The 23,086-nt window shown below is 43.6% G+C and overlaps 1 long non-coding RNA gene across 1 annotated transcript in view; it reads left to right on the forward strand.

Annotated features, from left to right (window-relative positions):
- LOC142072376 (uncharacterized) overlaps window positions 1-22,827 on the forward strand; it is a 303,201-nt gene extending 280,374 nt beyond the window's left edge. Inside the window, exon 4 of the long non-coding RNA XR_012668775.1 lies at window positions 21,764-22,827. This is a non-coding gene — a long non-coding RNA (uncharacterized LOC142072376). The remainder of the gene's footprint in view (window positions 1-21,763) is intronic.
- Window positions 22,828-23,086: the final 259 nt, after the last annotated feature.

Consider the following 23,086-nt stretch of genomic DNA (forward strand, 5'->3'; position numbering starts at 1 on the left):
TATTTAGAAATTGCCTTGGCCTTGAAGTTGAAGGATTTATAAATTTATCACCTCTTTAGGCCAGCTCTTCTCCTGGATTTATCCCTGGTTGTATGTTGCTGGTTAATATGTCAATTTGTTACAGCACCACCCGTCTTTATTGCTCAGTTCATGGCAATTCCTCAACTTTACTACCAGAAAAGGCAGGTGTCTCCCAGCATCCTCTGGGGTTTAGACCAATGCGAAGTAACTTCAATTAGCTTCTTTGCAATGTTCTTCGCCTTCCTTTGCTGTTACGACGCTAATATAAAGCTCAATGCTTGAATGCTCTCAGAAATTCATAGATTCCAAGGCCAGAAGGGATCATTGTGCTCATCTAGTGTGACCTTGTGCATGACACAGGCCAGAGAACTGCCCCAAAATAATTCCTAGAGCAGATCTTTTAGAAGAACATCCGGTCTCTACCGTGCAATTTTATAGCCCCACAGCCTGAGCCCCACATCAGCTGAAATGGGACAGCCACAGATGTTTTATTGTACACATACCCTATGGGTCTGATTGCAACTGGCGCAAACCACTGTAGCTCTACTGACTTCAATGGATTATGGTGATTTACACCTGCTGAGGATCTGGCTTAATATGTTCCTGGTTTCTGATAGAGACTAGATATACAAATTCTCAACGCTGGGATGGCATTAACTGGATTTATACTGGAAACATGAACTCACGAGCTTAAAAGAATTAAGTTTGCATCTACCCCCAAGCATCAACAGAACAAGTTCTATGCGGCCCAGTCTCTTTAGGAGAAAAATCTCCACCTGGAATGTCATTGTTCACAGACATGACTTGTGATCTAGATTCCACACTCTGCTAGAATGAGAGACATCACAATACATTCTGCACTTGTCCCGTAGATGCACACAGAAACAAGTAATGAGTTAAAACAAAGAAGGAAATGTACTGTACCGCCCCGTGTACAATTTAGATCTAATTTAATGAAATACCATCTAGCGACAACATAAAAGTCTGCCGTAAATATACGTGATGTTCACCATAATGAAAGTGTCATTATAAAGTATAATTGATTGTATGTTCAGCCGTCTGCTTTTATGTTTCAAGTCATTAATTGCTGAAAGAGGTTACAATGCAGAGGGGATTAGGTAATAAAATTGCATTGTCAAAGTCTACCCTTCCTTTCCTCTGAAGACTGTGGAATTTACATTTACTAAAGCGAAATAGAATAGGAGTACTTGTGGCACCTTAGAGACTAACAAATTTACTTCAACGGATGTAGCTCATGAAAGCTTATGCTCAAATAAAATTGTTAATCTCTAAGGTGCCACAAGTTCTCCTTTTCTCTTTGCAGATACAGACTAACACGGCTGCTACTCTAAAACCTGTCTTAAAGCAAAATACTCACCCAAATATCTCAAAGCGGATGTGACTTATTGGCACTGTGCTTTAATGCAGCTGCATGTAATGAAAACTTGAAATTGAATTTTGATTTAATAAAGTAGATTGTGTTTTAATTGAAATGTTTTTTTGTCGCCTAGGAACATTACAACTTTTTAATTATGTTTCATTTAAAAGATTTAAAAATAATAATCCATTTATTTTCTGAGAGCGCAGTGAAAACGTGTAGTATTTCTTACTGACTTAAAAAAACAATACAAATATTGCAAAAATCTCTTAAAACAATATATTTAAGGGAATCAGCCATATTTAATGGAAAGATCTGCTTTCTGGGCATCATATACACACTACTTCATTACTGTATTTTATCAGACGTGTCGGATACAATGTTTATTGGCCATGGTGGGGGCGATGTCCAAATAGCCACGTTGCATATGTCAGGAATAGGCACGTTGTACAAGAAGGCAACTGATGTGGTTGCAGATCTTGTGGCGTGTGGGACCTTGCAGGGCTGGTAGGAATGGAGCCAGCATCGATCAATGAGAGGGGATTTGATAGCTGCTTTCAACCACCTAAAAGGGGGTTCCAAAGAGGATGGATCTAGACTGTTTTCAGTGGTAGCAGATGACAGAACAAGGAGTAATGGTCTCAAGTTGCAGTGGGGGAGGTTTAGGTTGGATATTAGGAAAATATCCTAGGGAGGTGGTGGAATCTCCTTCTGTCAAGGTTCCTCCCCCACTCTGAACTCTAGGGTACAGATGTGGGGACCTGCATGAAAAACCTCCTAAGCTTATCTTTACCAGCTTAGGTCAAAACTTCCCCAAGGTACAAAATATTCCACCCGTTGTCCTTGGACTGGCCGCTACCACCACCAAACTAATACTGGTTACTGGGGAAGAGCTGTTTGGACGCGTCCTTCCCCCCAAAATACTTCCCAAAACCTTGCACCCCACTTCCTGGACAAGGTTTGGTAAAAAGCCTCACCAATTTGCCTAGGTGACTACAGACCCAGCCCCTTGGATCTTAAGAACAATGAACAATCCTCCCAACACTTGCACCCCCCCTTTCCTGGGAAATGTTGGATAAAAAGCCTCACCAATTTGCATAGGTGACCACAGACCCGAACCCTTGGATCTGAGAACAATGAAAAAGCATTCAGTTTTTTACAAGAAGACTTTTAATAAAAAATAGAAGTAAATAGAAATAAAGAAATCCCCCCTGTAAAATCAGGATGGTAGATATCTTACAGGGTAATTAGATTCAAAAACATAGAGAACCCCTCTAGGCAAAACCTTAAGTTACAAAAAAGATACACAGACATAAATAGTTATTCTATTCAGCACAATTCTTTTCTCAGCCATTTAAAGAAATCATAATCTAACACATACCTAGCTAGATTACTTATTAAAAGTTCTAAGATTCCATTCCTGGTCTATCCCCGGCAAAGACCCAGCATACAGACAGACACAGACCCTTTGTTTCTCTCCCTCCTCCCAGCTTTTGAAAATATCTTGTCTCCTCATTGGTCATTTTGGTCAGGTGCCAGCGAGGTTACCTTTAGCTTCTTAACCCTTTACAGGTGAGAGGAGCTTTCCCCTGGCCAGGAGGGATTTCAAAGGGGTTTACCCTTCCCTTTATATTTATGACACCTTCCTTAGATGTTTTTAAGGTCAGGCTTGACAAAGCCCTGGCTGGGATGATTTAGTTGGGGTTGGTCCTGCTTTGAGCAGGGGGTTGGACTAGATGACCTCCTGAGTCCCTTCCAACCCTGATATTCTATGATTCTGTGATTCTATGATCGTGCCAAGGATGGCGTGGAGATCTGCAGTGCGGCCTCTGTGCAATGTACCACAAGGCCAGGAGGTGGCATTGTTGCCTGTTGTACAGAGTCTTTTTCTGTGGTGTTGGTGCCAAGGTAGAGGAGGTGGTCTTCCCCCTGCCCTCCTCCTTAGAGCCTGCCCACGTTGGGGCTGTGGCTTGCATGGCACCGTTGGTACTATAGGTCCCTGCCAACTCAAAGGTACTACGCCATGGCACAATCAGTACCAAAGTGGTAGATGGAGTCAGGGAATGCTTCCTCTTTGGACCGGTCTTGGGAGGAGGAATGTTAGCTCTCCTCTTTCTGCATCCTTTAGAAGACAGGTCCCTTCCCTGCAGGATGGGGAAGGGGCAGGTCTATCAGAAGCCACATGTGGTGATAGGGTAGCCAGAGAAGTTTGCGAGCCCGGGTCTGAGGCGGGACGGAGGGACTTCTCCATTAAGATGAGTTTCAGCCTAAAGTCCCTCGCTTTCCTTGTCCTGGCTGGAAGACTCTAAAAATATGTGCATTTTGGGGCTAATGCATTCCCCCCCAGGCACTGGACACATTGCGAGTGTCCATCAGAAATCAGAATTGCCTCACGGCAGGAAATGCAGCATTTTAAGCCAGGAAACCCTGGCATTCTGAGGGAAAAACAACCATCCCTTCAGGGGATGAACTAAAGGAGGATTTTTTTTTTAATGGGGAGAAAAAGAAAAAGAAGTAAAGGGGTCTTAATCAATTAACCGAACTACTCTAAACGATGTGACTAATCTAACAAAACTAATTCTGAGGTAAGCGAGCGAACACGCTGCGGGAGCTCCGACGCAGACTAAGGGCGGGAGAGAAGGAATTGAGAGGGGAAGTGGCTGCACAGTGCTAATCAGCTGCCGACACAGGTGTGAGACGGGGAGAGCGCGGGCAGGGCCTGACCGGGCACTGCTGTCAAAATTTTCCGATTAGAGGTGCAGGGCACATAACCACCTAAAGTGGAGCACCCGCAGGGACATGGCTTGAGGAAGAACTGAACCCTAGTTTCCAAAGTCCTAGGCTAGTGCCCTAACTGCTGGACCGTCCTCCCTGTCTCACTTATTTACTCCCCATCTGCCCCCTTTTCACTGGAAAAGGGTTGGGGGGAGGGGAGAGAAAAAAGTAAAATAAAGCCAGTGGGAAAACCAGGACTGAGGGGGGCGAGGGTGGGGTTCCTGCTTTCTCTCACTTTTTTTTTTTACTTTTCTGAAAGGTAGGGCAAATGGAAAAGAAAGTGTGTGTGTGGGTTGGGGGTAGGGGGGACCCTAAAACAAGTGATTTTTCCAAAGACGGAAAAAGTAAAAAAGGACTACGGTTTGCTGCTTTCTCTCCCATTTTTAGTTTTTCCACTGTTTCCAGTGCAAAAATCAGAAGAAAGTTTAAAAAATAAGTCCCCCGCTTCATCTCGCTTTACTTCTTTCCACTTCAAAAGTATAAATACAAAGTTTTAAAAAGCAAAAGGAAGTGCTACTCTCTCTTTAAACCTCAAGTGGGAAGAAGTGAAAAAGGATGAGAAACTTTGTTTTATCCCAACTATCTTCTCCCCCCACACACACAGCTAGCTCTAGATATAAGAAATTAAGTGAAAAGTCACCCCCATTTTCTGCCACCTTTATGGTGCCCACACTCCAGACAACTTTCACTTCCATTTCCTAAATATTCCAAAACACCGATGGATAACTTAACTTCATCCAATTTTCAATTAACACAAAACCTTAACATTAACGGCAACTACATAAGAATTTGTATCGAAACGAGCACATCTGCACGTCACACAGTATGTGCATATGGGAATTTATTCTTCCCTAACCTTGCTCAGTTTACTGTTAAGGTTTTGCATGAGAATGTAAGCTTGATGAAGTTGGGGGAGGAGGGGTCCTTGCTGGCCTTTGGTATCTGCTGGTGATGGAAGTGAAAGCCTTAAGGAGTGTTGGAGCCAATATGAATATATCAAGGAATGCATGAGACTTTTCCCGTAACTTATTTCAAGGCTTGGGTCCTGATGCAACCTAAGGCAGGTTTTCTTTATAAATCAGGACACCCACAGGAAATTAGCTGATATATGGTGACATTCTTACAACGTTTCATCATAATGATTCCAGATTATATATTACCACTGCAACAACTCCATGCAATGGATTGACAGGGGGCAAAAGGGCAGACTGTGCTAACTTCACTATGGTATATGTCTGAAATCTTTCATAGAGCTATAGCCTGAAGCTCTCTAATGTGAGGCGAATGGGAAAATCTTCTCTGGTATTCCAGAAAGGGAAGCGATATTATACAATGCTTCCGGTTTTTGTATGTCATGTTGCCGCCAAGACCCAGCCAGAAGCTATTTTGTCATTTTAAAAACTATTATTCTTATTTTGAATCCCCAAAAGAAAAATACTAAATAGAGACTTGATAGCCGCTTGGTAGGAAAAAGATGAAGCAAAAGACTAGCTCGCTTTTTTTCCACCCATAAAGTATTTTACTATTTTAATTCCAGGATAGAGGCTGCCTTTGCAAACCCTTGTTGATATGCAGTGGCCATTCTCAGCCAAAGAACATATTTAATCCTTTCTTAACAAGCACATACATCACTAGTTAAACTGACAGCTGATGAGATGGGGTTTAGGTGCTTCAAATCAAAGGTGATTACGCATTTGCTCGAGTATCTAAGCAAACAAGGTTCGGGATGTGTTTTGTAGGGCAGTTACTGCACTGCTTATGGAGTACTCTGTCCTGCAGAGCAGAGCCAGATAACAAACAGTTCAAACAAATGTATTTATACACATGTATGGAAGGTAAAATATTGAGAAAATTTTGTTACAGATTAACCATTGTTAGATACGATCAGAATAACTGCATCTCTAGCTGTCAGGGGAGACTATTATGCTATGACCTGTCTGTTTCAGTTGTAGCAAATCTTTTAATATATTGTAACCTGTCTATTAAAGTTAACAGCAGATTTTGTCCCTTAGGAAGGGCTTACTTGACATTTCAAGTTGCCACACACTTGAAAATCCCAGTTAAAGCTTCACATCTCTCCAGCCTCCAGGCTTTCTCCCCTCCTCTCCACAGGGTTCTGGTTTCTCTTGCCAACACAAGATCCTCCACAGAGAACCCTTGCTCTCTGCATTGACCTTCAACACCTCCTGCTCTTCTAAAGCCTTTTTGTGGGGACCATAAGGAGGTCCTGTTGGTTACCCTTTCCCACTGAGGTATTCCAGGGGGAAGGCAGTCTGCTGGCTTCCTTTCAGCAAGGGCTTGGCAAGAAACTTTGCTGCTGCTATTTATGCTCTCCTCACCGTGTGGTGTGAACAGCCCCATAATGCACTGCTAGCCGAAGTCTTCCTGGAGGGGAGCTTGAGATTCGCTGTGAAAGCCTGAGCCAGGCAGGTTGTACTGGCTTCACTACCAATTGTTCGCACACGGCCTGAGGAGTTATTACAGAGTTATTAACTCACAGATCTGCAGCCTGTGATAGTCCCAGTGTCCCTGCTGCTTTACCATCCCTGTCGGTGGGGATGGCTGAGTGGTTTAGCAGCCCCAGAACATAACAAGTCTGAATCTAAGTTCAGAGCTTTGATCCTTTTAGCTGGCAGGGTCTGAGGGATGGAGAAGACAGCCTGCTCTGTCACTGAGCAGGAGAGGAACCCTTTTTGTCACTCTCCAGCAAGGCCATGCCTGCTGCTGACTGGGGCTGAGGGCCCCTCCAATTCCCATTAAACCAACAGAAGGATTCCCACTGACTGAAACTGAAGCTGGATCAGGCTCTTAAAGAGCAGTAAGAGTGGTGCTGGAGGATGCCATTTTTGCAAGAGGAAAGATCTTTAAGCTCTGGAGGACATAAGGGGGGAACCGGGGTGACCAGACAAGAGCTCCTTGCCCCTGAAAACTGTAGCTATTCCTAGTGATGTAGGCTTGATAGCTCACCGCCTTGATAATACAGCAGAGAATGCAGATTCCTAGTCTGAAGCCCATCCAGGTTGACAGGAACCAAAGATCATTATCCTTTGGTAGCTCTTTGACAGCTCGTATGAAATGAGTCGGGGGTCTAAATGCAGCTCCAAATGCCTCTAAATCCACATCCCAGACACTCCATTGCAGTTTTATACTTTCTTCTGAAGCATCAGGTGCTGACTGCTGTACCAGTCTTGAGGAAGCATTGTGCTCTCTTGTTATTTATTACTTGTGTTGAGGCCCAGGAGCCCCAGTCAGAGATCAGGCCCCCACTGTGCTAGGCGCAGTACAAACACAGAACAAAAAGGTGGTCCTTCCCCCAGGAAGCTTATAATCCTTTTTTTCTTCGTTATTTATATACATTATCGGAGCACCCAAAGGCTCCAACTGGGAATCAAAGGCCCATATGCTGTATGGCCACATAGTAAATGGACAGTGTCTTGCTTTAAAGGGTTCATTGTTTCAGTATATGATAAGAGACAAGGTAGCTGTAACAGAGACCCAGGAGGTGGGGATGATCCATGGTGTTGGGAAAGGGCTTTATTTACTGTGAAAAAAGTCTGGTGACAACTTTTTTCTTTCTTTTTTTTTCATTTTTTCACAAATTTCTTGGCTTGCTTGTCAAAAAGCCAAAATCCAAACTTTTTGGTTGTCCTGCTCACCATGAAAACCTGAACATTTCTGGAAAAAATGGAAAGCTTCCCATAAAAAAGCCATTTTGGGTTGAAAACACACTTCAGAGGAACAGTTTCAACCCACTGTAACGATCAAGTTAAGTCTCAGTTTCAGCACACCAAGTTGCCAAGTGTTTTGTGGGCATCAGGGCAGAAGTGCATCCTAAAGAGGGATTTGAAGGAGGATAATGGAGTGGCTGTACCAATTTTTATGGAGACATCATGCATGTTGTTCTGTAGTTTAGTCAACAATTTCAGTCACACTTCCCCAGAGCTACATAATTTGTACTGGACAAGCAATGACACTCGGGGAAAACAGTTGGTTTTGAGAGTAGTTTGCTCTGTGTCCCATCCTCCGCTGCTGACTTGCAGCGATGGCTTCCCATAGAGTCATTACAGTGCAGTCAGGGGAAATCATCACCAGTGGCTGAAAATAGACGTTTCTTTCTGAGTGTACAATGGGACTTAAAAATGACCATTCGCAGCTATGAAGGTGCCAGTGTCGAAAACCCTGTTTGAAAGGTTAGGAAAGGGCTAAATTGGCACGCTGCGATTGATGCAGCAGGCATCAATTTAGTGGGTCTGGTGAAGATGCGATAAGTCGATGGAAGAGCGTTCTCCTGTCGACTTCTGTACGCCACCTCCCCGAGAGACGGAAGCGACGTGAATGGGAGCGCATCTGTAGACACCGCTGTACCTCAAGCTAAGCTACATCGACGTAAGTTGTGCATCTTACATAACTTAACTAGCATAACTTAGATCACCTTACCTCATTACAGGTCTTAGATCGAAGGGTTAGATTTCCTTCCTTCCACTAACTAGTGAATATGATGATTTCTACTTTTTACTGCACAGCAAGAACCCCTTTTAAAGCTGCAGCCAGCAAATCAGAGCTCCGTGACCTGTGATTGCTCATGCCTGCGCTTTGAGAACTTCTAGACAGAGGCAGCCTGGACTGTTATGAGGACATTTTAACTCCATGGTTTCATTTTTAGACCTACCCTGTGGACCTGATCCAAAGCCCAGCAAAGAGAGCGAGGAGTCTGACTTTGATGAGTGATAGCGGAAGAGCTGTATTGTGACAAGCTCAGTATTTGCATCCTGGGAAATGGAACACTGTCTTTTTTCTTGACGTTCTTCTTCCTTATGAATATTGCCTTCCTTAAACCTAAACAAATAAGCCCCCCAGCCCAAAAATGAAATGCGCCAAAAGGCAGGGTATTTCTTCCTTAGTGAGTCACCAGAAAACAGAATCCAAATTGCTTTTGAACTCACAGACAATGCATACTTTTGCCTTATGTGTAAACTAGTTAATGTCAAATTAATTCCTTGCTAGGGGAAGGGGAGGGAGGCAAGGGAGAGTTTGCCGATTCTTTGTCAGTGGAGTTGGGGGCAGGTGGAGAGATGCATGCTTCTTTAAAAGCAATTGCATCATGTGGCCAGAGTAGATACCCTTTGGGGGAGCTTGGGGTCTGCAAAAGAGGCTCTATGTCTCAACGCTGGTCAGGAGCTGTTCTTTGTGGTGAGGGTTCTTGAGGGCTCAATAAACAGGAGCATTGCTCATCAGCAGTGCCCCCCCAGGAGCCCTCTGCTGCAGTAGAACCTGGTGGCACATGCCATCCACGTGCACCGTGTAATAAACCTGTGGAAATGGTAATAATCCTTCTGGCTCTGTCAAACCCCCCTTTTGGAATACCTAATAGCTCCTTCAGCTATGTTTGCAAGTAGTAGGGAAAAGAAAGTAATTACAGGTTTGGAATATCCCAGGGGAAATATCCTAGGCCTGATTTCTTAGAATATCAAAAGGTAGAGGCCTAAATCTGATTAAGCATGGACTGCCTGATGAATAGGCTCTCTCTGCACAAGAGGATGAATGTATACGATGCCTCCCCCACTGCTGGCATGGGCATCAGAATTCACAAGAAACTTTGATTTCAAATCACGAACATTTTAGTCTTTCACCTATGGAGGCACAGTCAGGCTGTAGCTGTATGTCAGGGAGACCTGTGAAACTAGCACATATATTTTACTGTGAAGGAAATCAAATTGACCACTTTCTTGGTTAACTCAGGGTCATTTCAGAGAGTCTTGCCTAGACATCTTGGCCCAGAGTCTCCAAGTTAGTGAGACACCTAATCCCATTGATTTTAATGGAAGCTGGGCACCCAAATACCTTTGACGGCCTGGGCTGAGAGAGTTCCAGGTGGGTCTTCCACCTTCCATCCTTTAGGAAAGCATGGTATTGTCTTTGGGCCAGGTTTTCAAAAATATCCATAAAATCTTAGGGGCATAAGACCAGAAGGGACCATCAGATGGGGAAGGGCTCTGAGTTACTATAGAGAATTCTTTCCCAGGTGTCTGGCTGGAAGGTCTTGCTCATATGCTTAGGGTTTAACTGATCACCATATCTGGGAAGGCATTTTCACCCGGGTCAGATTGGCAGAGATCCTGGGTTGGTTTGTTTGTCTTCCTTTTTGCATGGAGGACGGGTAACTTGCTGGTTTAAAGTGGAGTACATGGTGCATTTTCTGTAACTTGAAGTCTTTAAGCCATGATGTGAGGATTTCAGTAACTCAGCCAGAGGTTAAGGGTTTATTTCAGGAGGGGGTGGGTGAGGTTCTTTGGCCTGCAATGTGCAGCAGGTCAAACTAGGTGATCACGATGGTCCCTGCTGGCCTTAAAGTCAATGAGTCTGTATGGCGATGAGGTAGACACTGAGAGTGTAAGCAAGAACCAGCCAGTCAGGCATCTGAGAGCAAGAATTCTTTGTACCAGCTCAGAGTATCGGCCCCTCCTGTCCAGTGTCCCATTTCCAGCTGTGGCCATCTCTAATGCTACAGAGAAATACACTGGGGGAAAAAATCCATTCCTCACCCCTGCTGGTGACCAGCTCAAGCCCTGAAGCATGATATTTTAGAAAGAGAAAACAAAAGGGATCCTTTGGGCTGCTAACCCACAAGTAACCCTGGCATACGATCCCACTCATAAATTTGTCAAGCTCTCTCCTAAAACCAATTCAGTTGTATTGTAATACTCACTTTTAGAAATTTAGAAGGATTTATTGGTGCATTCCCAAGTAACAACTCCAGCATATCCATGCAGAATTTAAATCCTTCCTACCTTCCCCAACTAAATAAATAACATCATACCAAAACAAGATGACTTAATGTTAAGATAAAGACACAGGACCACCTATTGCCGGACATACTGTCTGCACAGATCAGTCTTGATGCAGATAGGTCTTTTAAGTACCTCTTAAAATCTGGCCCCTGGTATGTACATGTCAACACTAGCTCATCCGAGGCCTGATCCAAAATGCATTGAAGTCAATGAGAGTGCGTCCCGTGACTTTAGTGGGGTTTGAATCTCAGGCCCTGGTACTCAGTATGCATGCAGAGTCCTCAGAGAACTCCGGCTGGTGGTCGCAGTGGTCCCTAGAAATAGGAGGAGGAGATTAAAAAGGGTAGAAAGAAGAAAAAAATTGAAGAGTCAGACAAGCTGAAGAGGCTTTCAGAGCCAAGCCAGGCTGACGCTGATAATGTCTTCAATCCTTACAAAAGGCACAGATGATATTTCAAATGAGTATGTAAATGCTAATACGTGGTTAGAAGCAATTTAAAGTAATGCTGTAATGGCCTCTAAGCCTTTGAGTTTTAATTGCTAAATATGCTCAGACAAACACTGTCTGCTGGTAACCTTCCTTTCTGGTGCTGCTCTTGTTGTCTTCATGCCCAGTCTGCTTTCAGCCAGCTTCTCAAACCTTTTACCAGGATGTGAGAGGATTGCCCTTCCCCGCCCTGTGTTCAACCCTGGATCAGACCTTTTGAATTCAGAGTGACATTTCTATCTCCTTTCTTCCAATTTTCTTTCACAGGCCTCTGGATCATCAAGCTTTGAAGGCAAGCTTGACAGATATTAAAATGTGTCTGCAGTCAGGATGCAGAAACTCTCCTCAGCCACAAGGAATATTAACCCACCACATCAAAGTGTACTTTCAAATCATCTTTCTGATACCCCGGTACTATTTTTAAAACCTACCAGCTCGTGGAATTTTTCTGAGTCTCACAGAATTTTCATGGACAATTTCAATCAAGAGAACAAGATGTTTTTGTAAAGAATATTCTCTCCTCCCCACTGTGTGGTTCGCTTGAGGTCTGCTGTGCCGGCTGTCTGGTCAGAGCTGAGGGTCAGAACCAGATTACCAGAAGGCAGGAGTAGGGTTTGTTCCGAAGCAGGAGCAAGGCTGGAACGGGATCAGGCAGGGTGGTCCATCAGGCAGCCTTGCTGGCTCCTTAGGATGTCGGGAGACTGAGCAATCGCAGCTGCAGGGCCTGATCCCTGACAGTAGGTGAGCCCCCACTCATGTTGAGAAACATTAAGAAAGGGACAGATAATAACGACAGAAAATATCATATTGCCTCTATATAAATCCATGGTACGCCCACAGCTTGAATGTGTATTCAGAAAAGGACAACAAAAACTATTAGGGGTATAAAACAGCTTCCGTATGAGGAGAGATTAATAAGACTGGGACTTTTCAGCTTGGAAAAGAGACGTCTAAGGGGGATATGATAGAGGTCTATAAAATCATGACTGGAGAAAGTAAATAGGGAAGTGTTATTTACTCCTTCTCATAACACAAAAACTAGGGGTCACCAAATGAAATTAATAGGCAGCAGGTTTAATACAAACAAAAGGAAGTATTTCTTCACACAACACACAGTCAACCTGTGGAACTCTTTGCCAGAGGATGTTGTGAAGGCCAAGACTACAACAGGGTTCAAAAAAGAACTAGGTAAGTTCATGGAGGATAGGTCCATCAATGGCTATTAGCCAGGATGGGCAGGGATGGTGTCTCTAGCCCCTGTTTGCCAGAAGCTGGGAATGGGCGACAGGGGAGGGATCACTTGATGATGACCTGTTCTGTTCATTCCCTCTGGGGCACCTGGCACTGGCCACTGTCAGAAGAGAGGATAGTGGGCTAGATGGACCTTTGGTCTTACCCAGTATGGGCATTCTTATATTCTTATGCAAAGGAGTGATATTGCCTTCTTTGGACTGTTCATAGGAATGAGTGCTGGCCAACATACATAATGGGTGCACAATCTAGACCTAAGAGGACCTGATCTGTACTGAAATTCCACAAAGCCCTAAACTACCAAATCAGCATGTTATGTGTGCCTTAATGGGACCTTTGAACATCTGTAAAATGGGATGATAATCATTCCTGTGTCTGTCTAGCCTATTCAGGGTGCCATGGGTTTGAGTCCGGGATAGTCTCATTCTCTGTACTTCAGTGTAGAAGTGTGGGGCTGGAATGGACCTTGAAGAGTCATGAAGTCCAGCCCCCAGCACTGCGGCAGGACCATGTAAACCTAGACCATCCCTGACAGGTGTCTAGCACAATAGATCCCTGATCTTGACTATGACCTGTAGGCACTACTGAAATACAAATAACAAATGAAAATACAGTAGAACCCCATTTATCTGAGCCTCCACCATCCAGCTCTCCATATCAACCAAACAACCAGCGCACACACATGAATGTGGGAAATTGACATCACCTCCATGGCAACAATACTGTAACCATTGCATCTTTTCAGCCTTGTAAAATGACCATGAATTCCAGCATTCGTGCTTTGTAATGATGATCATTTTTGCATTTTTGTAGAAATTGTTCTGTTTGTGACGTGATGTGAAAACCAGCTAAATAGAGCTGGTGCCTTGTGTAACACTAAACAGACTTTGTAGAAGGTCCCTGTTAGGAGTGCTAGACACAGCGGAGGATTCAGGTCTGTTCTTTTTGCCTGAGATAGAATTTCAGGTCTTGTTTGCCCGTTTGATTCTTGATACACTTATAGTCTTACTAATATGTGTGAACAAAGGACAAAGACACTGTGTATGTTGCTTCTGCATAGCCAGATGGGTTTGTTAGTATAATGGGAACAGATAAGAGCAGTTAGCGTTATTGGGCATGGTGGGAGTATGGGCGCACACTTGAAGACTGCCTCTACTCCTATCTCAAGGCAAAGTCAAGCAACCAGTCAAGAGGGGCAAGGAGGAATGGGGGGGGGGGAAAGTATAAAACGCTAAAATGGCAAAAAAATGCCTGTCCCTGACTGTAGCAAAACCTCGCTCCTTACCCCTCCTCTGGGATACAAAAGAGGTGGGACAAAGACCCCAGACTCATGACCCCCCCAAAACAGAACATGACCAAAAGTTGTAAGGGGAGGGACTGTGGGCGTGCATTTCAGGTATAATTATGCCTGCTAAGGAGGGGGGAATGGGACACTGGGAAACAAGGCTCTGCGGCATCAGAGTTATGTGCACGCTTGCTGGAAACTAACCCCAATAAACATCGCATTGTCTGCACTTCGGACTTCTGGTCTTCTGCTTTCTCTCTGCATGACAAGAACTGCATGCATGGGGGTGAAGGGAAAGCCCTCTACCAGTCCCTGTAATGTTCACAGTTAAAGAGTAAAGAGTGTAAAAATGATCAAGCCAACTTTAAAAAAACTCATGTGGGTGTTCCTGTTAATCAATGAACAAAATATGGTTTGCGAGAACAAACGGTTTGTATATTTTGTTGAGCAGATAAGAAGGGGGGTATGTTTTAATGCTTTTCCGGGAGCGGGACAGCTAGTTTAAAAGCAACTTTGCATGTTAAAATAATGGATAGAAAGCTCTTTGCCCATTCTCCTGAATGTGAATTTTTGATTATCCAATCTGGCCCCGGACCTAATTGGATTGGATAAGTGGGGTTCCACTGTAATAATAATCTCTGAGCTAATACCAAAGAAAATAAGAAGAGACTGACGTACTGAAAGATCCTGGCCTGACATCTATTTGTTTCTTGATTACCGGTATCAGTTGTGAGGGGTCAAAAATTAGTGATTAGTTTAATTTTCAGGGATCAGTGCACTAGTTCATTTTATAATAGATAATTAGCCCTCTTAGATGCTTTCATATGCCAGGATTTTCTGAAGCCATCATCTTCAATCCTGCTAGTCAGCGCCTCTGGTTTGCTTTTATTTAAAAAAATCTTCTGGCTAACAGGGCATTTTACACAGTGAAATGACTGAAGGAGAATTTTGCATCAGTAAGTGGAATGGAAGTACAGGGCTGGCTGAAATGATTACAGCATCAAGACACTAGTGTGATTGAAAAACACTGAAAGGCAAAATCCAGATTGAAATTCAAAGTGCTCTTTAGTTTCAGAATTCTACTTGCTGAAATTCAGGATGCGTTCAGGAGAAAAAAATATCACCAATCCCGTGAAGCCAAAGGTAAACACAGGAAGAAAATGATTATCCTGAGTTTACAGGCTTTAATCAAGTTCAAATTTACCCAGGTGCAGAGTAATATAATTGGGGATTTGGGTGATTCCAATTGCTAATAGCTTCTTTTATAGAAAACCTCTCTCTTTAGAAATGATATTAAGTGAGAATAAGGCCTAGTTATGTTTAATTAAAGTAAAAAATGAAGACTAAGGAGTAATTGAATTCAAAATATTTCAGTGCAGAAAGAACACTGAGCATGGATTGCTTTTACAATGTGCATATGATCATCTCTCATCTTCCGAAGTGCCCAAAGGCTCACTTGATTGTAGCTAGCACCCTCGAATGGGGAGTATGCATGGCTGGGGTAAGAATACCACAGCTGGGATTCCACAGAGCAGCCTCAATAGGATTTATATAAGAAGGAAATTTATGAGCCACATTGTAAGGAGGTCAATGAAAATGCAGATGCAGAAAGCTACACCTGCACATGAGAATAGGAATTTGCACCCTCTAGCTCAGGGGTGGCCAACCTGAGCCTGAGAAGGAGCCAGAATTTACCAATGTACATTGCCAAAGAGCCACAGTAATAAGTCAGCAGCCCCCCATCAGCTCCCCCGCCCCACTCCCAGCGCCTCCCGCCCACCAGCAGCCCCGCCGATCAGCACCTCCCCCTCCCTCCCCGCACCTCCCAACCAGCTGTTTCATGGCGTGCAGGAGGCTCGGGGTAGGGGAGAGAAGAGGGAGAGCACGGCAGGCTCAGGGGAGGGGGCGGGAAGGGGTGGAGTGGGGGCAGGGCCTGTGGCAGAGCCAGGGGTTGAGCCGTGAGCGCCCCCCGGCACAATGGAAAGTTGGCGCCTGTAGCTCCAGCCCCGGAGTCGGTGCCTAGACAAGGAGCCGCCTAGTAACTTCTGAAGAGCTGCATGGGACTCCGGAGACACAGGTTGGCCACCCCTGCTCTAGGTGGAGTCTTGCACTGGTAAATGCATGCCCCCATAAATATTGTTAGTGTATTTTCTCAAGACCTTTGGAAAATTTGGCCCTCAACGTCTAATAGAAATGCCGGAGAGGATTCACGTTACGATTGATAGTGTTTCTATAGTTTATGCATTTGTGTAAAACTAAAAGAGACTTTGACTCCTTGCAAGATTGCCATCCAAAGTCAAACAGCACAGCCACCGAGGAAAGGAATGGCCAGATCTACAATGGCCTTAAACATGAAGAGGGACAAGGTCTAGCATGAGGAATGCATCCTTAAGTCAAATACAGCATTTCCCTCAGGTTCACAGAGTATCATCCTGTCTGTTGCTTTAAATAGGAACAATACAAATATGTAAGGGTGACACATCTGCAGAGCGATATCTCCTGCCCCGGCACAAAACAGAAATTCTGCTACTTGTAAAAGTTATTCACTTGATGCAGACTGGCTGAATTGCACTGCAGTTTCAATGACATCCATTAAACCTGGATAGAAGGTTGGGAACAGCAGGTAAAAAAGGCTTTTCACTTTTTAAATTTAACTTATGTCCTTTGAGAGTCAGTCACATTTTACGGCTGAATTTGTTGCATGGAATATTTCAACTTAAAAAAACGAATGGTGTGCCTGAGAGCCTCAGAGTTGTTCTTTAACTCCTTCTGTGCTGCTTGTGTGAACATATCAATCTGTCTCTGGATTCAAATCCCTCTTTTGTATGGGTTCCCAGATTTCTCTGACTCTGAGAAAATGATTTCCCGTTATCTCTTTCTCTTCTTGTCTCAGCCCTCAGATCCCCCTTGCAGCTCACTCATTCTTTTACTCCAGTGTCATCTATAGCTACTCGATCTTACTCAACAGCTTTGGGTGGTTGCCAAGGACTGTCTGGAATTCAAGAGAGGCTGCCTTGCTCTTAGAAAGTAACGGTTCCAGCTCAGGAGACACAACTTTTGATTTGTTTAGTGTGACTGGAGGATAGGACATTTCTGGTCAGGTCAGGTCATTTCTTTCACACTGGTTCCTTTTTAGGTTTTTTGGCTGCATATAATTGTGAAGCTATCACAGAGTGGACTGATGTCTCAGGGAATCTTGCCCCATCTCTACACCTAACCATACAAAGCAATTCTAGCAGCCCCCCTATTTTTGCTAACTAGCTTCTGAATGTTCCTGAGCAAGTCCAGCCTGGGACTTCCCTTCCACAGAAAACATGAGCTTTTAGTGCACACATTAGCAAAACAGCCTTCTTCCACTTAAACCATCTTCTCGTCTTCATTCTTTCCAGAGTCTCTTTTTTTCTGTTTAGCCAGCTAAAGTTTGAGACAGAGAGATGTTTTGCAAAGAAGTTGAACTAGTCATCTGACCCTTAGGTCCGTAATCAGGGCCAGATGCTGCATTCATTGGTGCTTCACTGATATACATCAGCTGAGTATCTGGCCATTGGTCTATAGCTACCATCTTACCAGGGTTGTGCTTGGAATAATAGTAGGTAGGAGTTCATAGGGGAGTTAGAAAAAAACCCAGCAACTGAATTCATAAGAGCTTAACTGAACGGCATGAACTGGAGAGAAAATTCCTTGCTCCACCAAGAAACTCTTCACCAGGGCACCAGTTGACAATGGGCTGGCCCAAACAAATGCATTTTAAACACATTGCCTCATCAGAGCATAGTCTCCCTAGCACATCATACCATGACAGCAAGCATCACCTTGGACGTCCTTCTCAAACCTTCCCCCTCTCCAGCTTCCACCTCACTCCCTGCCCAGGATCTCGCTGATTTCTCCAAGGAGAAAACCGACAAATGACTTTCCCCGGGTCACCTTCCCTTCCCACTTCCCCTCCTACAACTCTTGTCATCCTTCAAATCCTTCCTTAAAGCTCTTTTGTTGTGATTTCTAGGAAAACTTGACAGCAGTTAGGGAGCTGGTGTGCTGCAAACACTACCAGTTGCGCTGACCAACATTGTCTCAGGCCAGGTCTACGCTATAGACTTATATTGGTAATCACCTAGGGTGTGAAAAATCCATGCCCTGGAGCTACGTAGCTTTACTGACCTAACCCCCAGTGTAGACAGCGCTATGTCGGTGGTAGACCGCCTTCCGTTGACAAAGCTACATCCTCTCACAGAGGTGGATCAGCTATGTCGATGGGAGGAACTCTCCCGTCGGCGCAGGAGTGTCTTCACATAAATAGCATTTTAAGTGTAGATCTGCCCTTCTTGTTGCCTTGCACTCCCCTTTCTGTCTGGATCCATCTGTTGTCTCCTGTTGTATACTTTGATTGTGAGCTCTCTGTGGCAGGGACTCACACACACTTTTATTTAGCAAAGAGACCAAATTCTATACCAGTTATAACTGCGCGTGAGTTGATTAGAGGTAGATCGGTCTCCTCAAGAGCAGAATTTGGCCTGGTGAAAACAATACATAGATTACAACAGCACTCAGTTACTATGTCTGTATGTGTGATGATCCATTCGCAATACACAATGCTGCATTTACACTTACAGGTGGTGCATTTACCAACTTTCTATCCCTTTAAGAGAGATTAGTGGTCCAATGGCATCTCCTACTTTAGGTACAGGGAATACCTCCGGCAGATAGAAACTTTCAAAATGGAAGAAACGCTTGATATGCAGCCACTGTAATGTAATGTTTGCAAACAGAGTCCCATACATTTTTACTTTAGTTCGGCCAACAAAATCATCTCCAACTTGGTCTCTGTTTGCCAAGTTCTTCAGCCGTAAGCCTGAGGTTCCTGTACCCGCAGAACTCAAAGACCGACAGCCTGGGTTTAGACCCACAGGTGTTCACTGCGGCTTTAATTTGCTGCTTTCAACAGAGAGAAAAGTGTTTGCTGGCTGAAATTGGACTGTGACTAATTTAACAGCTACACAGGCTATTTCTGTTTCATGGCAACCCTACTGTCTGCTGTACCTTTAAGAATTACTATGTCTTGGCAGTTTGCCAGTGAGTTGCTGTTTAAAGTGAGCCGGACAGAAAGATTTGATTCAGAGGTGGCGTGTTGTCTACACAGCGTAAATGTTTGTCTCTGAAATTTCCTTCCATTGTTGCATTTTGTTTCCACTGAATTGGTGGAAAGACTCACTGTTGTTACAGTTCCCGAGATTTTTCATTCCAGAGACTGTGCCCATAATTATGATTCACAAATTGTTCTAATTCCCGATTCTCTCCAAGCAGCGGCAGAATGCTGATGATTCAGGAGAAGAGTTGACAGAGCTCTGGATAATAGTACATAATTCAATTACACATTTGAGTCAGATTAACTCTTTCCTTATTTCCCCCCTGGATAAGTGCGATACATCAAGCACACATGCTTGTGATGGGCGTGTAGTCATTTTGGCTATTCCGTCCTGTCTCCTTTTGGTTTGGCAAGGCCTGAGGAAAGATAGGCCTGTATTTGTAGCATTGTATGTCTGGGAATTATCAGAGGCAGGTCTCTGTTGACTTCCCAGCCATTTAGAGGAATGTCTGAGGTACTACTCCCCTTGCTGTGAAGAGGTGTAAAGAGGTAGGGTCATATCCTCAGCTGGTATAATTTGACATAGCTTCACTGGCTTCTGTTTGAGAGAACACGACCAAGTTACTTCCCCTTCTCTGTGCCTCTGTTTCTCCACCCACCCCTTTGTCTGTTTAGATTGTTTTTGGAGGCAGGGATTATGTCTCCTACTATGTGTATGTACAGGCTCAGCTCCATGGGCCCTGAGCTCAACTGGGGTCTCTAGGTGCTACCGTCACTCAAATTAATAATAATAAAAATAATTAATTGCCACACACCCATTACAATTCTATAGTGGAACAATCCTGGGTCAAACCAACCCACACAGCAGCCATCCTCCTGCAATATCTTTCTATCACGGCTGTATTACAGGCTCTTTAGAGCCAACTTAACCCTTGTGCCCAGTGCTATAATACATCCCAACAGGCAATGAGTTAAACTAATGAGCAACCCTCACCCAATACAGGGCACCCCTTCCCACCCCAGAGAGAAGACAAGGGTGAATGAGCCCTGAAGCGGGAGTATTGGTTCTGAGGAATTCCCTGGAGCTCTTGAAACTTTCCCTCCGAAGCTGTCCGTGTAACCCAGAGCTCGCTTGGGGGCCAATTCTGCCACCCTCATTCACATTGAGTGAGTGCCTTACTCCTCCAGCCGACCCACGGCACTCTCGTAGACTCCGCAAGGAACGACTAGGTGTGAGTGAGGGTATCAGAATCTGGCTGTGAGCTCTGCCTCAGATTCCGAGCAGGTGTAAATCAGCCTAGCCCAACTGAAGTCAATGGAGCCACCGTGATTTGTAGCAGCTGAGAATCTGGCCCCTCCAGAGTAAGACTGGCAGACTCAAGCTCCATGGTCCAGATTCTGCCACCCTTACTCTCATGGAGTCCTGACTCCATGAATACTCCCATTGAAACCAACGGGACCACTGGCCCGGTAACATGTTACTCAAGCTCATGAATGGTGGCAGAATCTGGCCCTTTGTAAAGTGTAAATAGCAAGGGACCAAATTCTATTAAACTTTCTCCGTATCTGACTTCCTGAACAGTCCCATCAGTCAATGGTGCTATGCATGAAGCAAGGGACTACTCAGAGTGAGTGAAGGTGGGAGAATCTTTCTTCAGGTGCAGAGTAGAGTCTAAGTCCATAGATGGCTTTGGTTACTCTGCAAGATCCCTCATGTGCTCATTTAATTCTTCATTCTCTCATTTGGTACCTGCAGGTGGCTGTGAGATAGCTGTGAAGCACCTTCATAACGGAAGTCAGTTGATGTCAATAGTAGTGGGTGTCACTGGTGTGAAAGCAAGGAACAGTTTGCAGCAGGGCTAGCTCACGGTGGCAGGAAAGAGAAACTTTACGGTCAAAGCCACTATTCCCACCTTTGGTGTGTAGAAGCATTCATTGGTAGATGGAAAGAAAAGATGAAAGCACTTTAAAGTTTTCTTTTATATTGCCTATTATACCCATAAAAGAACATTCTAAAAATCATTGAAGTCTGGGAAGGAAATTTCTTCGTGCTTATTCAATGTGTTTCCAAGTAAAAGGCAAGCAGCATGCCTTTATAGAAGCTTGGAACTAGAGGAATGCATTTATAACCTTGTACTACATTGATGGAAGATGCCCTCCCTTCCTTTTTGTTTGGCCTGGTCTTTCTTTTGTCCAGCTAATATCCTTCGGTGTCTTTCACTCTCATAAGCATTAGAATTCACAGTAGAGTCTGAAATTTGATTTTACACTCAGTAGCCCTCAAAATAAGATATGGAAGATGATTGGAACACCTCATCTTTCTGAAACCTCTCTAATACCAGTTAAGACCATGGCATAAGGTAAGGATGAAGTTCCACCTTTACTCTGAATCTACTTGGTTTTGTGGATTAAGTCAGATCCCTGAAGTTATTTAAGAGAGAATGTTCATGCAATGCAATAAATGACTTTTGTGGGGTCTTAAGCATCTGGGAAAGCTGAGACATAACCACAGAAGTTGTTTGTTGTGAGTCTACTCCAAAGCCAAGTTCGTAATTGCTAATATACAACAGGATAAAGGAAGATCAAGCAAAGCAAACGTATTTAAATAAAAAAGAAAAGTATCTATTTTGCCTCCTGCAGCTTTGAAATTCCTATGCCACTGATTTTTCAGACTTTTCATTGCTATCACTTTCAGGGTGAAGAACTCATGGAAAAGGGATGATGGGATTGAACACGGAGGATCAAAATTCGAACACCGCTCTATAAACTGCAAATGAAAATTCCACATTTGTGCATGCGAGTGCATACATGTACCTTTTCAGGTGCAAATGTTTTGCACTGAAGTGCCTGCTTACACATACGCAAGGAACTGCACGTAAGTGCAAACATAGGGCTATGCAGATAGTTTAGGAAGCTACTTTTGAAAACTTGACATACGGTGTCAATAGGGACTTTAGTGTTGTCTGTGAAGATGAAAACATTGGTTTTCCCCAGGGCTTCGATTGATGGAATGACTGCTTTGTTTGTTCTACTGAATATTTTCTAGTTTACTACATAATAGTCACATTTACTCTAATTATAAGAACCAGGATATACTAAATTCCAATGGAACAGTATCTGCAAAACTCACATAAGAATGTTTTATCGCTGATACTATAAAGACTCCTCTGTACTGTTCATATTTTTACCCTCTGCAGACCACTTTAGAAGAGTAACAGGAGCCTCTATAAAACAGTCCTTAAATTAAAAATTGCATTTATGTTAACAGCTTCAATCCCCGCTTTCCTGCAGCATTTCAAGAATAAAACGAATCTGAGGATGTATACATGGCTTCCAACCCATAAAACTCATTTTTCATTATTTCCCCAATCTCATAATGTGGACTTTTGTTTATCTACAACTCAATCCATTTCAGCAAAAGGCCTGGCATTTAAGTGGCTGTGCTGACAGCAAACAAACATATAAAGAAGTTCATAAGCATATTAATAAGGTTGATGTAAGCAAATTAACGTAGAGTCACTGGAAACCAAAATGGGTTCTCCCAAAGAAACTTTGCTAAAGATACAAATTTTATAACTAAAAAACATTTTTCACTTCATTATTGGATATTTTTCAAAGCAATATAGCTTAGATCCCTCCCATTATATTGTATTAATGTACACTATGATCAGAATATGTCTTATCAATATACCTGTCACCCTTAAACTCAAATTATGATAACCCTTTTTTCTAAACCAAATGAAAATGTCTGTTTCACAACTGTATCCCTTGATTGGAACTAACATGGATTATTATGAAAGGTGGGAGATCTGGAAAAATGCTTTTTCTATTGTGATAGCAAAGTGAGCCCTAAAGATTTAAATAATTCTAAATATAGATGGTTAGAACTCACAGCAACAAAATAAATGCAGTTTTCTAAATGGACTCCCAAAGTCTCCAAAGCAACTGGGGTGGATATCAATATGTAACAGAGGAGATGTGTAATCTGGGTTTGGTCATCAGCATTACACACAAGAAA

Source organism: Caretta caretta, chromosome 6 (assembly GCF_965140235.1).
Source record: "Caretta caretta isolate rCarCar2 chromosome 6, rCarCar1.hap1, whole genome shotgun sequence".
In the NCBI taxonomy this organism is placed as follows: Eukaryota; Metazoa; Chordata; order Testudines; family Cheloniidae; genus Caretta; species Caretta caretta.